The sequence below is a fragment of the Cornus florida genome, unplaced genomic scaffold (assembly GCF_030987335.1).
Source record: "Cornus florida cultivar Cherokee Brave unplaced genomic scaffold, ASM3098733v1 CherokeeBrave_3.0.0_Hap2_Chr08, whole genome shotgun sequence".
Classification (NCBI taxonomy): domain Eukaryota; kingdom Viridiplantae; phylum Streptophyta; class Magnoliopsida; order Cornales; family Cornaceae; genus Cornus; species Cornus florida.
In genome coordinates, this window is record NW_026775578.1 from 70,756,730 (window position 1) to 70,776,129 (window position 19,400).

Here is a 19,400-nt window from a genome sequence, read left to right on the forward strand (position 1 = left end):
GAATTATTATATCTCCTTCATAAACTAACATATAATCTCTTGCCCTTCTCAAATATTTGAGAATATGCTTCACTGTTATCCAATGCTCCTTTCTAGGATTGGACTAATATCGACTAACCATGTCATTTGTATAACAGATATCTAGTCTTCTATATAATATAGCATACATGAGTCTACCAAAAACATAAGCATATGGTATTTGTCTCATCTCCTCCTTTTCCTCTGGTATCCTAGGACATTGGTCCTTAGAAAAGGTATTTCGTGTCTGAAAGGCAGAAAAACTCTCTTAAAATCTTGCATTCTAAATCTAATCAAGACCTTATCTATATATGCATTTTGTGAGAGAGCTATTAATATTTTGCTTCGATTTCGCAAAAGCTTGATCCCTAAAAATGTAATTAGCTTCTCCCAAGTCCTTCATCTCAAATTACTAGGACAACCATACCTTAACCACTGATAATTCCCCTACATCATTTCGAATGAGTAGTATATCATTAACATAGAGAACTAAGAAAATTACCACTCCATCCTTAATCTTCTTATACACATATGGTTCATGTGCATTTTGATCAAAACCAAAAGACTTGGTTGCCTAATCAAAACGATTATTCCAATTCTGAGAAGCCTACTTAAGTCCATAAATTGACTTATGCAACTTGCACACTAGATGCTTTTGACCCTTTGCCACGAATCCCTCTGGTTGGTGTATATAGGTGTCCTTATTTAGATAACCATTCAAAAATGTCATCTTGAAATCTATCTTCCATATATCATAATTATAATGAACATTAATGGCTAAAAGAGTCCGAATAGACTTTATCATAGTTACTAGTGAAAATGTATCTTCATAATCAATGCATTCGCGTTGAGTGAAACCTTTTGCAACCATTCTAGCTTTAAATGTTTCCGCATTTCCATATATTCCTCTTTTTCTCTTGTAAACCCACTTACAGTCAACTGGTTTTACCCCTATATGTGGTTTTACTAGTTCCCAAACCTCGTTAGAATATATAGATTCTAACTTTGATTCCATGGCTTGTTGCCAATAATCTGCATCTATATCAATCTTAGTCTGCTCGTAGTTTATTGGGTCTACATCATATACATATGCGATAATAATAAATGTTTCTCCCAAGTACATGAATCTTTCAGGTGGATGTGAAATCCTCCCACTACTACGAGGCATCAGTGTACTCGATTCAGAAGAAGGATTTACCGAGTGTTCAGGTAATTCTTCTATACCATTCTCTACTATAGGTATATTCAATAGAGGATTTTTCACAGTATCTCTTAGTTCTTCTAAGACTATTTTGCTAGTTGGCTTGTGGTCCATCATATGATCATCCTCTAAGAATATAGCATTAGTTTAGTTTCCTATCGTTGGGATCATAGAATAATCTACCACGTGTTCCTTTTGGAAGCCTACAAATAAGCACACTTGAGATCTTCATTCCAACTTATTCACCTTTTTTTTTGGAACATTTGCAAGACAAACCCATATGTGAAAATGTCTTAGACTAGGCTTTCACGATGTTCACAATTCATATGGTGTCCAAGGAACTGATTTAGAATGAACTAAATTCAAAATGTACATAGCAATTTCTAAGGCTAATCCCCCAAAAGAATGAGGTAGGGTAGAATAAATCATCATCGATCTAACCATATCAAACAATCATATTTCTTTTTTCTGCTACACCATTTTGTTGTGGATAACTCGATGTAGACAATTAACACATTAATCCTTTAGAAGTTAGGTGATCCTTAAATTATCCCAACAAGTATTCACCTCCTCGATCAGATTGAAGAGTTTTGATATATTTTCCCAAATGTTTCTCCATATCTGCCCGAAATTCCTTCAATTTCTCAAATACCTCACACTGTTGGGTCATTAGGTATATATATCCAAACCTTGAGTAATCATCGATAAAGGTAATGAAATACTCATAACCACCTCTTGCCTGGATATTAAAAGGACCAACCACGTTAATGGGTATCAATTCTAATAGATCTTTGACTTTATAGCCTTTAGTTGTAAAAGGCTTACTGGTCATTTTACGTTCAATAAAGGATTCACAGGTTGGCATAGCCTCCATTGCCTTCATAGGTATAAAACCTTCTTTAACCACTTTTTAAATCATATTTCGATTAATATGACCTAAGTGTAAGTGCCAAAGAAGGAATTAAAGGATCAGTTGCTGCCTCTAAACATTACATGGATTGCAAAGGAATCTTTAAAGAAATTAAAGCACGCAGGCACAATTCGTGACTATGTGAAAGATTCAGTTCCTTGATGCTGACATTCGAAATATGTCAGAGGAAGATAAACTATTCAATTTCTTGTCTGGTTTGTAACCATGGGTAATATAACAAATCTTTACACACATACATCAATATATGTTGCTTTAGTCACCATCTCAAAGTCAGTTGTTCGACACCTGTACAATCACACATCTCAAATATATATACAACAACACATCTTTTCATTTAAGATGATATAAATAAAGTATTTTAAATATGATTAAGTTTTAAATTTTAATTTTATTAAAAACAATCAAATGCAACGACTAATTTCACAACACATCCTTTTCTTTAAGATGAGATAACTATGCAAGGTATATGAACCCTGCACGCATACAGATATTTAACATTAAGCTTCGTTTGGTTAGGTGGAATCAACTAGAAAAGAAAGGAAAGAGATTTTTTATTTTTTATTATTATTATTATTATTTAGAGTTTGGATAAGATGGAAAAACAAACGTAACAAAAATTTTTGTTTCTCATGCTTGCCTATTTTCACCCAAAACTTTTCCTCCCTGGAAAATAATATTTTCGCTTGAAATAGTTCATTTTTATTTGACATTTCTATATTACCCATTAACCTTAAAACGATGCTTAGATCCTTCCCTATCAGGACAAGTTTTGTCGTGCAACCTGACTTGGTTCTATCACAATTTGACACATGTCCAAATCTGGTATAATATTAAAAAAGAAGAAACTTAGATCTACCCGTTACAAATAGGTCTTTTTTCCTAAAGTGTTGGTAGTATTTTTCCTCACTAGTCAACACCCATAGGCTTCATGGAAGAAGAATCAAACTCTTCCACCACCTCTCTCCTCGACCACCAATAATGTCATTTCCCAATCCCCACCCTCCTCCCCAAAACCACCATATGGTCCAAACTCGGCGGCTCCGTCCCCCTAGTCCTGACCCTCACCTTTGTTTCCAAATCGCCGCCGCCACCAAAATCTCCACTACCTCTGTCCTCCTTATCCTCGGCATCACTGGCCTCATGTCCTTCTTCTACCACTTCATTCCCTTCCTGTACGTCGCATCCAGCTCTCTTAAGGCCTCTATTTGCCTTCTCCACCGTAGAATGAATAGTAGAGCAATGTGGATGGATATGTGTTAGGTTTCCTATATTTGAGTAGGTGTAATTTCACTGTAATAACAACGTCATTTTCATTCCTTTCCCTTTTCTCAGATTTTCACGGATATTTTTTTTCCGTTGATCTTTTCCTTTCTGAGTTCAGTTCCTTGTCACTTAGTGTCGTCTCGAGTGCTCTGGAGTGATTTCCGAGACTCTTTTCTTTGGATTGAAAACTTCATTTGAGGACCGAGTCATTTTCACATTTTTCGTTTTTCGACACTATTCACTTTTCGTCTTTTTCCCTATTTTGTCTTTTCGCCGTTTGTCACTTTGTTTGCAAAACCACACTTCTTGCATTCAGAATTGGTTTTTGACTTCATGTATCTTCATTCTAAGTGGTTTCCACGAAATACGTATCTTTACTTTTGTAAGAAAGTACTCTGGTTGTTCCCGGTGTCCATAGGAGCATGGATGCATAGTTTTTTAGAATCTTTTTCTTTTTTTTGAGCGTTTTTCATAAATATCTTTTGAAGATATTTTATTTTTGGGGTTTTTAAGAAAATATTTTTGGAAGATATTTTCTTTTTGGGCATTAGTATAGTTTTCACTTTTTGGAGGGGCCATTGTGTAATTAACGAAAGTTATTGCAAAAATACCTCATCTGGAGCCTGGATCCTCGTACGGGATTCATTTTCACATTTCGTCGAGTCGTGCACTCTTAGAATTTCCTTCTAATCGTTGTTTTCCACTTTCAGGGTTTCTAGCAGGGTTTTTGGCCCCGGTTGCCGCCGAACTTGTTTGGGGCATAACTTTCTGCTCGGGACTCAGTTTTTGATGTCGTTTCTTCCGTTGTTCATATTTTCTCATTTTAAATCTTTTTTATTCATGGAGTTTTGCCATTTGAGGGCGTTTGCTCAAATTCCACTTTTTCGGATCCAGCAAGACCAGTTCGAGGCACTTTTTGAGATTTCTATAAAAGGAGGATGAGATATTTCATTTTTCATCTTCCTCACTCTCCTTGCATGACCAGTAACTCCCATGGCAGCTCAAGGGAGGCTGCCACCTTCTCTTTCCTCTTTTGAGCTTCATTCCTTTGTCAAAACATAGTAGGGCCTTTGTGTTTATTGCTTGTCTTGGCGATACGCATCTTTCACCCTTATTAGAACCCATTTTTGAACAAATTTCGAGTTTGGGTTTGAAGTCAAGTTGTGATTTTGATAGGGATTCTTGGGAATTCATGTAGATCGTGTTGTCCCCGACAAAACCCTTCAGTATCGTCGGATTCGGAGCACTTTTTTTTCGGTGGGCTTTTGAGATTTTCATTTCAAATTGAGGTAGGAGATGTTTTAAGATTTTATATGTGTTGTATGGAGTGTTTTCCATGATTATACAACTTGTATGCATGCTTTTGTTTAAGTCCTACAATTTAATTTAATTAATTTCTATGGCTAGGACTTATGATGATGCATAACTTAGAAATAAATTGTGGCATGCTAAAAAGTTTGAATTTGATATGTTTGTTAACATATATTAAATTGGGATTATTTGAATAAGAATTGCACTTTTTATTTAATATTTTTCTTTTGTGAAAAATTAATTTCCATGGTCATATATTACATGAAATGAACTTGTAATATGCTTTTAAATTAAGTCTTGGCATGTTCCTTAACATACTCTAATTTGAGAGCATTTGGATAAGTATAAAAATTTAGAGATTTTAATTAAAATGATTAATTAAAATCCATTTAATGGTTCCATTAGCCTAATTAAGTTTTTAACTTGATATTTGTGATGACTAGGGCTTGTATACTAGCATATATTAATTTGGGACCATTTGATGTTGTTTTAGAATTTAGGGATTTAATTATCATGTTTTAATTAAATTCCATCCTATTGATCCAATAACCTAAGTAAGCTTTTGATTTGATTCATGTAATGAATAAGTTATGTTGTTTAACATGTGTTAATTAGGGTTCATTTGATTGAGATATGAAAGTTAGAGAAATTAATTAGGTTATATAATTAATTTCTGTTTCTATTGCATTATTGATTAAATCATGTGTTTAACATTGATATTACGTTTGAAGCATGATTTTAGACTTGTAATAGATTTATGCGATTATGTTTCAATATTGAATTATATTATTATAGTGTGTAACGAATCTCACACTAAAGATTCGACATGTGATGTTATTATAGCGCGTAACGAATCGCGCTCTGAAGATTCGACATTGTCATCCTATAGTAGTTGTGGATTTAGAGCATGTATTGTGTGGTTTCGACCTACTTGTGCATGGAATGTAGTTTCGTGTTGTATATATATTTTTCGTATATAAGTTGTTAACTTATTTATTTTGGAGTCACTTGGGACATGGTTACTATAACATGGCTAGAGTTTGGCTCTAGTGCGGGAGGTATGAGTTCTCCCCGTCGAGACAGTGCGCACTAGGGGTGGTATTACCAACAGGTTAGTCCCCATAATAGCCGTTGAGGTCTCGGCAGAATTCTGAACTTAGATGTCCAAGTGTTCCACTAATTGATTTCGCACTGTTAGATTTCTAGTTAATAACCTAGAGAATCTATGTCTTGATGTGTGGTATTAGATATTATAATTATACTAAATTGCTATATTTAGTTGATTTCACACTTTTAGATTTCAAGTTGATAACTTTGAGAATCTATATCTTATTACTTGGTATAGCATGCTTCTATGTTGGTTAAATTGCATAGATATTATGATTGTGTTTTGTTGTTCAAATGTATCTTAGGAGTGATCCTATAGATTCATTTGGAACATAGACGTTAGGTGGCATGACCCACTTTGGTTGTTTTCGCACTTTAGATTTCAAGTTGGTAACTTTGAGAATCTATATCATGTTATTTTGTATAGCATGCTCCTATGTGGTTTAAATTTCATGGATGATGTGATTGATGCTATAAATGATCTAGGGTAACTTAAGATGTTCCTTGAGTCTCATCTTGACATAGACATTAGGTGGCATGAGCCCCTTTAGCATGTTTCACCTTAAGGTGATAAAATTGTAAAACATTAGATCCATGCATGCTCATTTCCTACCAGTAGCTTTATGTTGCTCACCCCAAAGTTACTGGGGCATGTTTCAGGTACAAGATACAAGATTGGAGATTTGCACTTGCTTTGGTGATTTGCAGAATTGAAGTTTCTTTAGAAGCATTCTTGTTCAATACAAGTGTTAGCATGTTTAAGTTTTGCCTATGAAATGTAATTTTTCCAACTTAGAGGTTTGACATGTTAAATGTTGTAAATGAATTGTAATGGCCATAGGCCATTCCGGCATGTTTAAAATGTTGTTTTACACTTGTGTGTATGGTCACATCATCACACACTTGCATATAATTAAGTTTGATCATGCAATGGGGGATTCAAGTGAGGCTTAAAGTCTCTTTTTCAGTTTTGGTGTACGTGATCTAGTTTAAACTAGATTTTGTCCCTTTGGTTGTCATTGGTGCCATAGGGTACCATTTCACCCTTTTCATGTTAGTTTTAGCTTCCAGTTATTTCTTTGAGCTTCATGATTTCATGGAAGGTCACATTGGTGTCTTGGGGATGGTTTATATCTCTATAGACTTTGGTTTTATCTTTTACTTCCGCATTTCGGATCCCCTATCAGGTCAACTTTCGGTTCATCACTGACGCACCAGGTTGAAAAACTTGGGCCGTCACATTCACATAGTATCTATAATGCTACATCGTTCTTCCCTTTGGACATTAAATTTAATTAAATTTGATTTTGCCAAAAAAAACTTTAATTCTCTCTTTTCCACTTACTCTCTCTCAACAATAATCTTTAAAATCGTCTCTGAACTTGTTAAAATAGTTATACATTTGTTGTTTTATATAATTGAAAATTAAGTACTGAAAATTTAAGAGCTGAATTTTAAGTACTGAAGTCCTTAAGTGGTAATTAAAAAATAAATATTTTTTAAAATTTTCAGTGTTCAGCATTCAGTGATAAGTGATGTCTCTATCGCTTAAAATTTAACCCCATTTTAAGTGGTGCTTAGCGTTTTCATATTCAAATTACGTTATCAAATGTACTTAATTCAATAATCGCTTAATCTGTTCAGAATTAAACGCTGAATTGAATCAAACCCAGGCCACTCTAGATTGTACAATATATTGCATTCATAATTGGGTGAAGAAACATTAATCCAACATTCCCAGAGAGAGAAAGTCTTAGGAGAGATGTAGAAGAGTGGCATGGGTTTGAAGGAAAGAGAAGAGTTGAGTCTTATGAGAGAACAGAGGAAGCATTAGATACTAAGCTGAAGAGGCCATTATTGTGTTTTCCTTTTTGCTTACGGAGTTCACTTTCTCTCTATGTGTATCAGTTTTTGGTCTAAAAAGTAAAAATGGGAAAGCAAAGAAGAGAGAATGGAGAGAGAAAAAATGGGTTTCTCATATGGAATCTACGCGAGTAACCAATTTGATTCTATGTGATCCATTTTTTATTTTAGGACGGGTGTCAAATTTTGGTAGGTCCACACTAGGTTGCAAGATAAAACTTGCCTTGATAACACAAGATCCAAGCATTATTCTTAAGTTAATCGTGTAAAACAACTTCTTTCTTTACATTTTAATGGGTTTCAAAGGGTAAGTTCTGTGCAAAACAACTCTTTTTTTGTTTTTCCACAAATTCATATATAATTGGCAAACAATAACATACAATCAAATTTCTCTCAGAAATTAGTATTGCCATCAGTTTCTCCATCTTCGTTGATTTTTGCTTTTTGTTTTTTAAGTTTCGTTTCTCTTAAACTAAAAATTAGTTATGCTTCTACCTAGGGATGGCAATGGGGGCGGGTGTACCCTCTCCCGCCCCTGCAACCGTTTAAAAATTTCGCCTTCGTCCCCGCCCAAAACCGTAAAAACGGGAGGACTTTCTACCCCATCTCCACAACCGTTTAACATTTTTACCCCCGCGGGTACTCGCCCCACCCCGTTTAAGACCATAAGTTATTTATTGTTGTAATAAATTTGCTCTTCTTTTTTTTTTTCTTTTTTTTTCCCCCTCATCTTCAGTTCTTCACCATTGCAACTTTCCTTTTAATCAAATTCATTTGTTACTTTAATATTATTATATAGGATACTTAATATAAATACTAATGAAATAAGGGTACTTAAGTAATTTGCCTCTCTAAACGGGGTGGTGCGGGGCGACCTCCTTCCGCCCCCACACCAAACCCGCGCGAGTTTTTATTACATCAAACCTTCCCCGCCCAAATAAGCTAAACGGTCCCCAAAAACCGTCAAAAACGAGGCGGGGTGGGGCGAGTGACCGCGGGGCGGATCAAATTGCCATCCCTACTTCTACCTAAGAAAATATTATAAAATCTTATTTTAAATATAAATAATTATATTATTAAATTTAATAATCCATCATTTTACTAATTCTTTGCTAAAAATAGACATCATTAAATACAAATTCATTTATTTTTTAGTATTTGAAATCAAATGGGTAATTTTGTTATGGTCAGTCACTTTCATGCAATCTAAAATAACAAACTAATATTTCCTACAATTTTCTCGAACAAACCAAATACATATTAGAAAATAATTTTTCTTTTCATTCACTTCACTAAACTTTCATTTTCCACTTATTTTCTTTTCTTGTTTTTTTACATCTAACCAAAGGAACGTTAGAATTTCTTTTGTCAAACGAATCAAGTGCTACTTTTATCGAGCGGAGCTCAAACTACTCACTTTTAGTGGATATTGGGATTGGGTTGGGTTGGCCGAGTGAGCTCAATATAAATACCAAAATCAAAAAAATGCATGGAAGTATGAGAATAGTCATTGGAGACACCCCATTTTTGCCTCCCCTCACATATTTCCAGTCACGAAATATAATTATAATACAAAAGTTTGGAGTATTGTGAACTTCAAGACTATTAACTTCACGAAATTTCGGATTCTTGAAAAATACCAAGTCTTTGTAAAACGTTAGGCTTGCGGGTCTCAAATGTATAAAACTTCCAGTTTGTGATGACTAATTAGTATATAATATAAAAGAACTCATGCTAACAATGTAATTTTTTTATAAAATAGCATACTAACATTATGATAAATTAAGTTTCCTACCCTTTGATATGAAAAAGAAAAATAGAATCTTATTTATTTATTTATTTATTTTTTATTAATAGAATCTTAATTGAAAAGGCCATATTCTTTAGTTGGATAGAGACTCTTATAAACGTGTTATAGTATATGGGTTACTTGCCAAAAAAAAAAATAAATAAATAAATAAAATCTGCTCCCCATACAAAAGATGTGCAAAAAACAACTACTGCTTGCTTTACGAAAGATGTGCAAAAAGCACCTCTAAAAAAATTTTTTTTAAAAATACATATAAATTCTGTATTATCTATCTTTTGAGGCAAATTGACCCTGGTCATCAATTTTGACCAAATTTTTTTATAAAAATTCCAAAATGCCCTGATGTAAGTATGAATTTTATTTTATTTAAATCTAAACGTCTTCTTCTTCTCTAAAATAGAATCACCATCCAAACTCTCCAACTCAAATCTCTTCATCTAAGAATTCATTATCTTTGTGATATGACTTCCAAACCATTCATGAACCACCACAACCCGTATATATATAGGTGTTTATATATATATATATATATATATATATATATATATATATCTCTCTCTCTATATATATATTGTAATCGCAGAAAAAAAGAGAGGAATTAAGCATCACCGTGCTTCACCACCACCACCACCAAACCACTAACCGACGAGGAGGAAACTCAGTGGGGAAGCCAAAGTTGAACCCAAAATTAAACAGGACATCATTGGGTACTTACGCTATTCAATTGATAAGGAGAGAGAGGAGGTGGGTATTGGTGGTGGATTCATGGGTTTCTTTGTCACATGGTCAACCAATTTTTTTAAATTTTTTTTTTTTTTTTTACTTTCTCCCTCCGCCAACCCCAAATCAAACCTCTCTGCCATATGTGTCTGCTACCAGTGGAAGCTGAAAGAATGATTCATCGATAAATAGGTATGGTACTAAAATATATACTACGGTGGTCGATGGCGGTGGTTGCCGGAGATAAATGGTGGGGGTGGTGAAGATGCAAGAAATTCATACTCTCTTTCTCTCTCTAGAATTCTTACATTTCAACAAAAAGATCCTCCCATTCTTTCCATTCCTTCCCTTATTTATAGATATTTACAAGATATTTACAAATATTGACGGATTGCTGGATCTGGGCCTGTTCCTCCATAAGTCCTGGTCACCTTTGATGGGCTTATTCGCGTTCGGCCCATATGGCAGTGTCTTTTTATGGGCCGACCCAGCTGTACGGACCGGATGTCGTGCTTGCAAGTCAGATCCGGCCCATGTCGTCCTGGGCCTCCTCAACTGCCCCCATAATTGCCCCTTATTTAATAAGGGGGTAATTATTGATGGCGTCTCATCATGACGTTGACGGCTCGAGAAAACCACGTGGGGGAACGGACGGTCAGATCCAGAATCAATGTTCCGGGGCTCGATGAATTTCTCGCCTTCCTGACGCTTCGGCCCTCGGGCCCCCCTCGCCTTTATAAGGCTCTAGAATACCACTTCACGTCTTTTTACCGTCTCCATCATCAGTCAAATCTCTCTCTTTCTAGAACAGTGCTAAGCTTTTTCTGGTGAAATCTTTCAAGAGCCATTCTTCCAGCGATCTTGCAGTCCTCTGAGGTTAGTTTTGTTCCTTTTTACTTTCGGCAGGCTTCTATTTACCCCCTTTTAGATCCTTCAAGCACTTCCACCATGGTTGTAGATCTGGATGTTCTTCGTATGAGACTTAGACTTCCTGACAACATCGAAGTTAGGGTTTGCCCTCAGGACGTTAACATTATGACCGGTGCCGGCCTCCTGCCCGGCGAAGTCTTATTCACGAACCTTCAATTGAATGTCGTTAGGTTCCCTCTGCACCCTTTCTTTAGTTATGTCTTCAATAGATTGGGGATATCCACTCTGCAGGTAAACCCCAATTTCTTTAGAATCATATCCGTTATGCTCCTGTTGATGCGTGACAGAAATCTGGACCTTGACCTCATAGACTTTCTTTTGTGTTATAAGGTCAGTAAGATCCGTACTAACGAACCCTTCTACCACCTCTACCCGTTCGAGAAGATGTCCATATGTACGGACACAATAAAATCTGAAAAGGGTTGGAGGGATAGCATCGTGGGCATTAGTGGGGCTTGGTCTTCGCCGGCTGCAGAGGGTTACCCAATCCCGAGCGCCTTTGGTGTCTGTTCTGTTTCCTCCTATAAGAAATTCAAATCTCATAAACATGATTGCCCCTGCGGAACATGCGTTCCCCGTTTTTGTACTTTCTTATGCCGTTCCTTAGGAATACCTTGTGATGACTTGAGCTACAGTGTTTGCAGGGATAGGAGTAATTACTTGAAGAAATACGTTCTGAACGATATTCCTTCCTGCTCAGATCTCCTCACTTCAGACAACCTCTTAGCGCTCTCATCACTCGGCTACAACATGAGCAGGCTTCAGATTCCTTCTTTTGGCAGGAAGAAAAATACTCCCCCAGCCACTCCTGCTGCTGGGGCGACCTCCTCTCCAGCATCAGCCTCTTCCTCAGCCACCATCTCTGACACTATCCCGAGCACAGTGGCTATTAACTCCGTTGTCAGCACCCTTACTGCCAACCCGAGCGCGTCTCCCCAAACTACCACAGCTCCTGCTGCCGCGGGGGGCGTTCGGGATAAAGAACGAGGCAAAAGGCCTCATCCTGACAGTGAAGTCGATCCTGAGGAGGAACCTCTCATAAGAAGGACCCGGGTCTCCGGGCCGGGTGCTCTCTTGCATCGTGCGATCAGAGCTCCTGCTCCCTCTGGGCCTACTGCAGCTGGTGGCTCCGCTTCTGCTTCAGGCCCCCCTTCTATCCCCACCTTACCGCCATGGGCCCCTCGGTACACCCTAACGGATGGGACGTTCGTGAAACCGAACGAGACCATGCTGAAGGATGGCCAGACCGCCATGGCGTACTATAGGAGCATGTGGACTCCGAAAGACCTTGAGGCGGCAAAGGGCCTATCCCAGAAGGATGTGTTCAGCCGCTTTCCCCAATCTGCTATGGAGGTGACTTTTATTTTCCAACTCATGAATTCTCTCATATTATTTGGTCTTGCCTTCGCCCGACCTGACTATTGGCTTAACCGTTCTTAATGTACACCTATGCAGACATTGTTCGGAATGATAGCTATGCAGAAGCAGGTGGAGATGGGGAACGCCAGGGCTCGTAAGTTTTCTGATAGCCTGGAGGTGGCTAATAAAGAAAACGACCTTCTCGCCATCAAGAATACCGAGGTACTGGCTCGGCTTGAAAAAACTGAACAAGAGAGAGATGTCCTGAAGAAGGAGAATGACTCTCTTCAGGATGAGAAGGATGCCCTCCAGCTTGAAAAGAGCGTCTGGCAGACTGAGCGTGACTCAATCAGAGACGAAAAGGCAGAACTCCAGCGCCTTCTGGCTGATGAACAGTCTGCTCGGATGGCTTTTGAGAAGAGAGCTCTGGACGAGCGTACCGCTCTGATCGATGCGATCAGCAGAGTGAGCGGTGGGATGCTGGCTCTTCACGCTCGGTTCTCAAGGGTCGGTGCTCTTAGATATGCTCAAGGATTCCAGGAAGGTTTCGCCGACCGAGTTCCGGATGAGGGACAGACCAGTTCCACTCCAGATGAGGTCGACAAGGATTTAGGGATCGAACCTCTGGGGGTCTATGTCGACCCAGAACCCACCGAAGTGGAGCGCATATTCGATGAGTGCCAGGACATTGCTTCCTCAAGGATCATCACAGCTCCTCCTACCGCTCTGCCTCTGACCGCTCCTCAATCGTCAACTGTGGTACCTTCCATAGCCACTGCTGACGCTAAGCCCCAGCCGAACAATTCAGTCATTCATCTTGATTCCCCACCTCGTGAAGGTGAGACGGCTGATGGGGCCGAGGAGGCGGGTCGGCACAACCAGGATACTGTTGGTACTGAGGCGTCTAGCTAGGGCTCCTTCGGACTCTTCGATTCCATATCTTTTTGTAACGATGGACATCTCACTTTTTGTAAACTCAATACTTAATATCAATGAGATGACAGAACTCTTTTTCCATTTGTGTTGTGCTCTGTTCAACCTATTTTCAATACATATATATCTTTTCTCTCTTTTCTTTTATATTAGCTTTGCCGTGTGTTTGTTTATGGCAAGTGCCTGGCGCTCGGCTAGAATGCCACTTGCCACTTGGCTTTAAATTTTTAGCAAGTGTCTGGCGTTCGGCTTATGGTGCCAGCTGCCACTTATCTTGCTTAAGTGCCTGGCGCTCGGCTAGAATGCCACTTGCCACTTGGCTTTAAATTTTTAGCAAGTGTCTGGCGTTCGGCTTATGGTGCCAGCTGCCACTTATCTTGCTTAAGTGCCTGGCGCTCGGCTAGAATGCCACTTGCCACTTGGCTTTAAATTTTTAGCAAGTGTCTGGCGTTCGGCTTATGGTGCCAGCTGCCACTTATCTTGCTTAAGTGCCTGGCGCTCGGCTAGAATGCCACTTGCCACTTGGCTTTAAATTTTTAGCAAGTGTCTGGCGTTCGGCTTATGATACCAGCTGCCACTTATCTTGCTTAAGTGCCTGGCGCTCGGCTAGAATGCCACTTGCCACTTGGCTTTAAATTTTTAGCAAGTGTCTGGCGTTCGGCTTTTGGTGCCAGCTGCCACTTATCTTGCTTAAGTGCCTGGCGCTCGGCTAGAATGTCACTTGCCACTTGGCTTTAAATTTTTAGCAACTGTCTGGCGTTCGGCTTATGGTGCCAGCTGCCACTTATCTTGCTTAAGTGCCTGGCGCTCGGCTAGAATGCCACTTGCCACTTGGCTTTTCATTTTTTAGTAGGCCGTTGGAAAAGAAAGTTATTTTTTTGTAAATTTCAGTAACTTGCACATTCATACATATTTGATTGACAACAAACAACATCCAATTAAAGCCGAAACTTAGCTTTTATTGGTAGTACCTCTTCAGAGACGTGGCGTTCCAGGGCTTGCTGACCAACCTTCCCGCCATGGTTTCCAACGTATATGCTGTAATACCCCTAATTTCAAAAGGGATAAAATTGGAATTTAAATGTTATTTTGTGTGCATTTTTATTTTATTTATTAATTTTATGACTAAATGTTTATTTGTGTGTATTAATTGATTTATTTGTTAATTATTTATTTGCGTTTATTATTTTTGTTTAATTGTCTTAGTTGAATTATTTAACATTATTTGCATTAATTGACTTAATTGGATTATTTGATTTAATTGATTTATTATTGTTTATTTTAATTAAGGGTGTAATTCTTTATTTGTTGGTTTATTTTAATTACTTGTTTTATTTATTTTATGTGTTTTAAGTGATTCGTTGCCTCCTTATTTGATTTAATTAATGGGTTTAAATTAATTGTTTATTAAGTATTTAATTTTTGAACAGGGTAATTATGTCATTCCCATTAACTAGGGTTTTAGATACGTTTTAGTTAGGGTTTTTGGAGCCGTCTCATAAGCATCTGATATCGAACTAAACTCGGATTAAGTTTAGGGCTTTATCTCAATGTGACAAGGATTAGGGTTTTAGTATTTAGTTTATAAATACTCCATTATGCGTTAAGCTAGGGTTTTACGATATATCACATAGTATATACACGTAGAGAGTTCTGCAAAACACAGAAAGATGCAGAGTAAGGGTTGAGATAACAGAGCAAATTGTGAGTTCTCGACTGAGGTTTCAAAGCCAAACCTAGGAGAAGGGAAACACAGAAGTAATAGGAGGCTAAGCAGTATTTCAGTGTGGCCAAAACAGAGGAAAGCAGACCAACAATTACAGAGGCAAGTTCTATCTTCCTCTTTCCCTTTGGGCCGTGTTCTGTGCACCTAGATAATCTCTAGGGTTTAATCAAGCAGAAACTGGAATTAATATGTTTATTACGTGTTATATTGTTGGTCTGTATGTGTTCAATATCTGTTACAGTGTATGCAAGTGGTGTTTCAGTTTTCTGTACTTTAAGCATATGGTTTCCATCGTAGCCTTAGTTTCTGTATTTGACTGCAACTCTTGTAGAGACAATATAGGAACTCTACTGGGGTTATACAGAACTCATAGGGATGTTATTATTCTGTTTTAAATACGTGTGCAATCTGTTCCGTTTCTGTTTCTGCATGTAGTTTCAGTTTTTGTACTGAAAGCTTGGTAAGTTCAATAGCAACCTTAGGCTTTGTAATTGACTTAAATTGCTATAATCAAACCTTGGGGATGCTATCAGGAGGGTGTTAGATCCTTTAGGTCAGTTTAAGAAACAAGCAGAGGGGTAGGAATTGATCGGAGAAGGAGCAGATTGACGAAAACGAAGCAGAGACTGAACTGGAGGCTCTCAAGAGGGAGAGAGCCGGCTCTAGGAAGTCAAGAGCCGGCTCCCCTTCAGCAAGAGTCGGCTCCTAGGGGATTGGAGCCGGCTCCAATAGGGGAAGAGCCGGCTCCTCCATTCCAAGAGCCGGCTCCAATTTGTTTTTACGCCCAGAAAGTGGTTTTAGGGCTCTGTTTGGTGTTTTGAGCACTGTTTGGGCTTCTGAGTGATTCTAATGAATTGTAGGGACTTAACAGAGGATCTAAGTAGTTAATTTTAAGTGTTATTAAACTTAATGTTGCATGGTTTAAGTCTTTAAGACAAAGGATGAAGCAGTGTAAAAATATACAACGGTGTATGCTACTAACAGAGAAAGGAACTAAATGGCTTGATTAAATTTTAGAAATTTAATGAGACTTCACGGAGGGATTAAATAGTTAATTTTTAGGTGTTATTAGGACCCTAAATTAATTTAAGGTTAATTCTAAATTAACGGATCAAACTGTATAACACTTATGTACAATTATATACGGTTGGTGGATGAATGAAGTTTTAAATGCTTAAGCTTATTTTTAGGCATTCCAGGGGGATGTAATATATTTAGTAAATGGTCTTAAATATATTATGGGGTCATTGATGTGTTAGATGTAATCTATGCAGGCTCTGGAAGTTATTTGTTGATTTATTAATTCATCCCCTGCAACTATATGGTTAATTGGTTGGATTTAAATTGCTGAAACATTTAAACATCTTCGGTAATTAATTGGATATTGGTTTTGGATTTTAAATTGCTGTACTATCATTCGTAGTCTGTAATTTACATGGTTTTGGTTTTAAGTTGTTGAAATACTAAATACTATTCTACAACGATGTGGATGGTTGGTTTTGGACTATAAATTACATGCTTATTATTTATGCCTTGTAATTTACCTGGAATTATGTATTGGAACATAATTGCTGAATTCTTATACTTAATTCGGTCAATTATTTGGAATCATATATTGGATAATAATTGCTTAATTCATATATTAAACTTGACCAATTATTTGGAATTATGTATTGGATTTTAAGTGCTGAATTCTCACATTAAAATTCTGTCAATTATCTGGGTTTTGGTTTTGCATTGTAAATTACTTGCTTATCATTTGAATGTTGTAATTTACATGGATATGGAGGATGGTATGCACCGGTATGGGACGGTGGCATACTAGGTATGGTTTAGCTCAAAATGCTAATTCCTACCTTATGGATTTTAATTGGTGAACAGTATGACTGGTTCTATCAATTATATGGACTTTGTGGATTGTATGCACCGGTATGGGACGGTGGCATACTAGGGACAGACTGATTTAAAATACTCAGTCCTACCTGTTTTGGAATAAGGGAACGGGTTGTTAAATAAATCCTCCTTATATATATATAAGTCGGTACGGTTGAATACGCCGAATGACTTATTGGATTTCTTGTGAATGGTTAGGAACGGAGTTTAGATATATATGTTTATGGTACCACGAGTTGAGCTTGAGTCTCGAACTTGTTGGTTAGGGTGCGTATATGCAGTGGACGTGTAGCTGGTTATAGTAGGTTGGGTGTACCCTGTTAGGTCTAGGTACTCATGCCCACCTTTGGGTGCGTATTCGCATGTTGCCTTCTATTCAGGTTGAGATCCCTACTGTAGTTCAGTGAATGTCCCATAGTGTGGATATATTTATGTATGGACTAGATAGATATTGTGAGGTATCTATGGTGTATCTGCGTATTGGGTCACTGTATGGATTGCAGTTAGATTAGAACTTGCTTATGGGCCTGACCCACCCTTTTATTATTTTTTTTTCAGGTGTTCGTCAGTTCTGGGCTGTAGAGCTTGATCGTGCCGAGCAGATACAGTTATTCAATCTACTGATGGCGTAGGATTTTATTTCATGTTAAGACTTGGGTTTTGTTCCAGTCTTTTGAGTACCATTGGATATTTTAGGGGTCCACTAGATGGATTCCCGAGTTGTATAAATTGGAGAACGTTTTCATTCGTGGTGGATCAGTTGTATCAAAATAGTTTTAATTGTCAATGAAATTATTTATTCTGAGGTTTTTAATTATTAGATTATCATTCTAGTTTCTTTTCAGCAAAATTTTATTCATTCTTGTTTTCTATATTGTATTCTGTGATTCATTAAAATTGCTAATTGTTTTGATATCCTCGGGTAATCGGGCGTGGGCCTGGCCAACCCGCATCCGGAAATCCGGGGGTATCACATATGCCCCCTTGCCTATGACTTCTACAATTCTGTATGGGCCTTCCCAGGGTGGCATCATTTTTTTGACCATCCCCACCTTTCTTTTCAGAACCAGATCGCCAGGGGCAAAATCCCTGTGTTTTACTCTTTTGTTGTGATTATTCGCCAATACTTGCTGATACGATGCTAACCTTATAGCCGCTGTGTCCCTCCTTTCGTCTATCATATCGAGGTTCAATCTTAACATCTTGTCGTTCTGATCTCGACTCTATGCTAAGCTTCTGATAGTGGGGACCAAATGCTCAACCGGTATAACTGCCTCGGTACCATATGCCATTGCAAACGGGCTCTCCCCAGTCGGCCGCCTTGGGGTGGTTCTGTAAGCCCATAGAACGTTCGGGAGCTCATCCAACCACTTCCCTTTATGGTCTTCCAGCTTCTTCTTAATGCAGGCGAAAATGGTTCTGTTTGTGATTTCTGCTTGTCCGTTGGCCTGAGGATGACTTACTGCAGCCAACTTCTGGTTGATTCCATACTCCTCCAGCAGCTCTCTTACTTGCCTGCTGTCGAGGTTTGTGCCATTGTCCATGACTATTGATCTGGGAACGCCGAAACGGCAGATAATATTGTTCCAAATAAATCGTCTCACATGAGTCTGAGTCACGCTAGGATATGGTTCTGCTTCCACCCATTTAGTGAAGTAATCCGTGGCCAGTAACACATACTTGTTCTAAGCTCTTGCAGTTGGCAGAGGACCGACCACATCCATCCCCCATTGCGCGAAAGGCCATGGCGAGGCCATTACGTGCAATTCCTCAGGTGGTTGGTGGATCAATGGTCCATATCGTTGGCATTTATCGCACCTTCGAGAGAACTCCTCCGCATCTCTTGACATGTTTGGCCAGAAATACCCTTGTGTCATTGCTTTATGCGCTAACGATCGCCCCCCAGAATGATTGCCACACACACCCTCATGAATAGCTCGCAATACCTGCTGCGACTCCGCGGGGGTGACACACTTCAAGTATGGGCCAGAGTAGGACCTTCTGTACAGCTGGTTACGCATGATGGCGTACTTTGCAGCATTCTTTTTGAGTCTCCTAGCTTCATCCCTCTGCATAGGCAAAACGCCATCGCGAATATAGGTAATGATGGGGTCAATCCAACTCGGTTCATACGGTATGACGTTGACTTGCCAAGGGTCAGAGTCAAAGGGTTCTTCGAAAATAGATGGCTGGGTCAGTATTCCTACTGGAATCACCCTCGCCAATGTTTCACCGGAACTCGAAGCACTACATGCTAACCGGTCCGCATCTGCATTCTGTTCCCTCGATAACTGTATGAATTCAATCTTTGCAAAGTCCTTGGCTTTATGCAGAA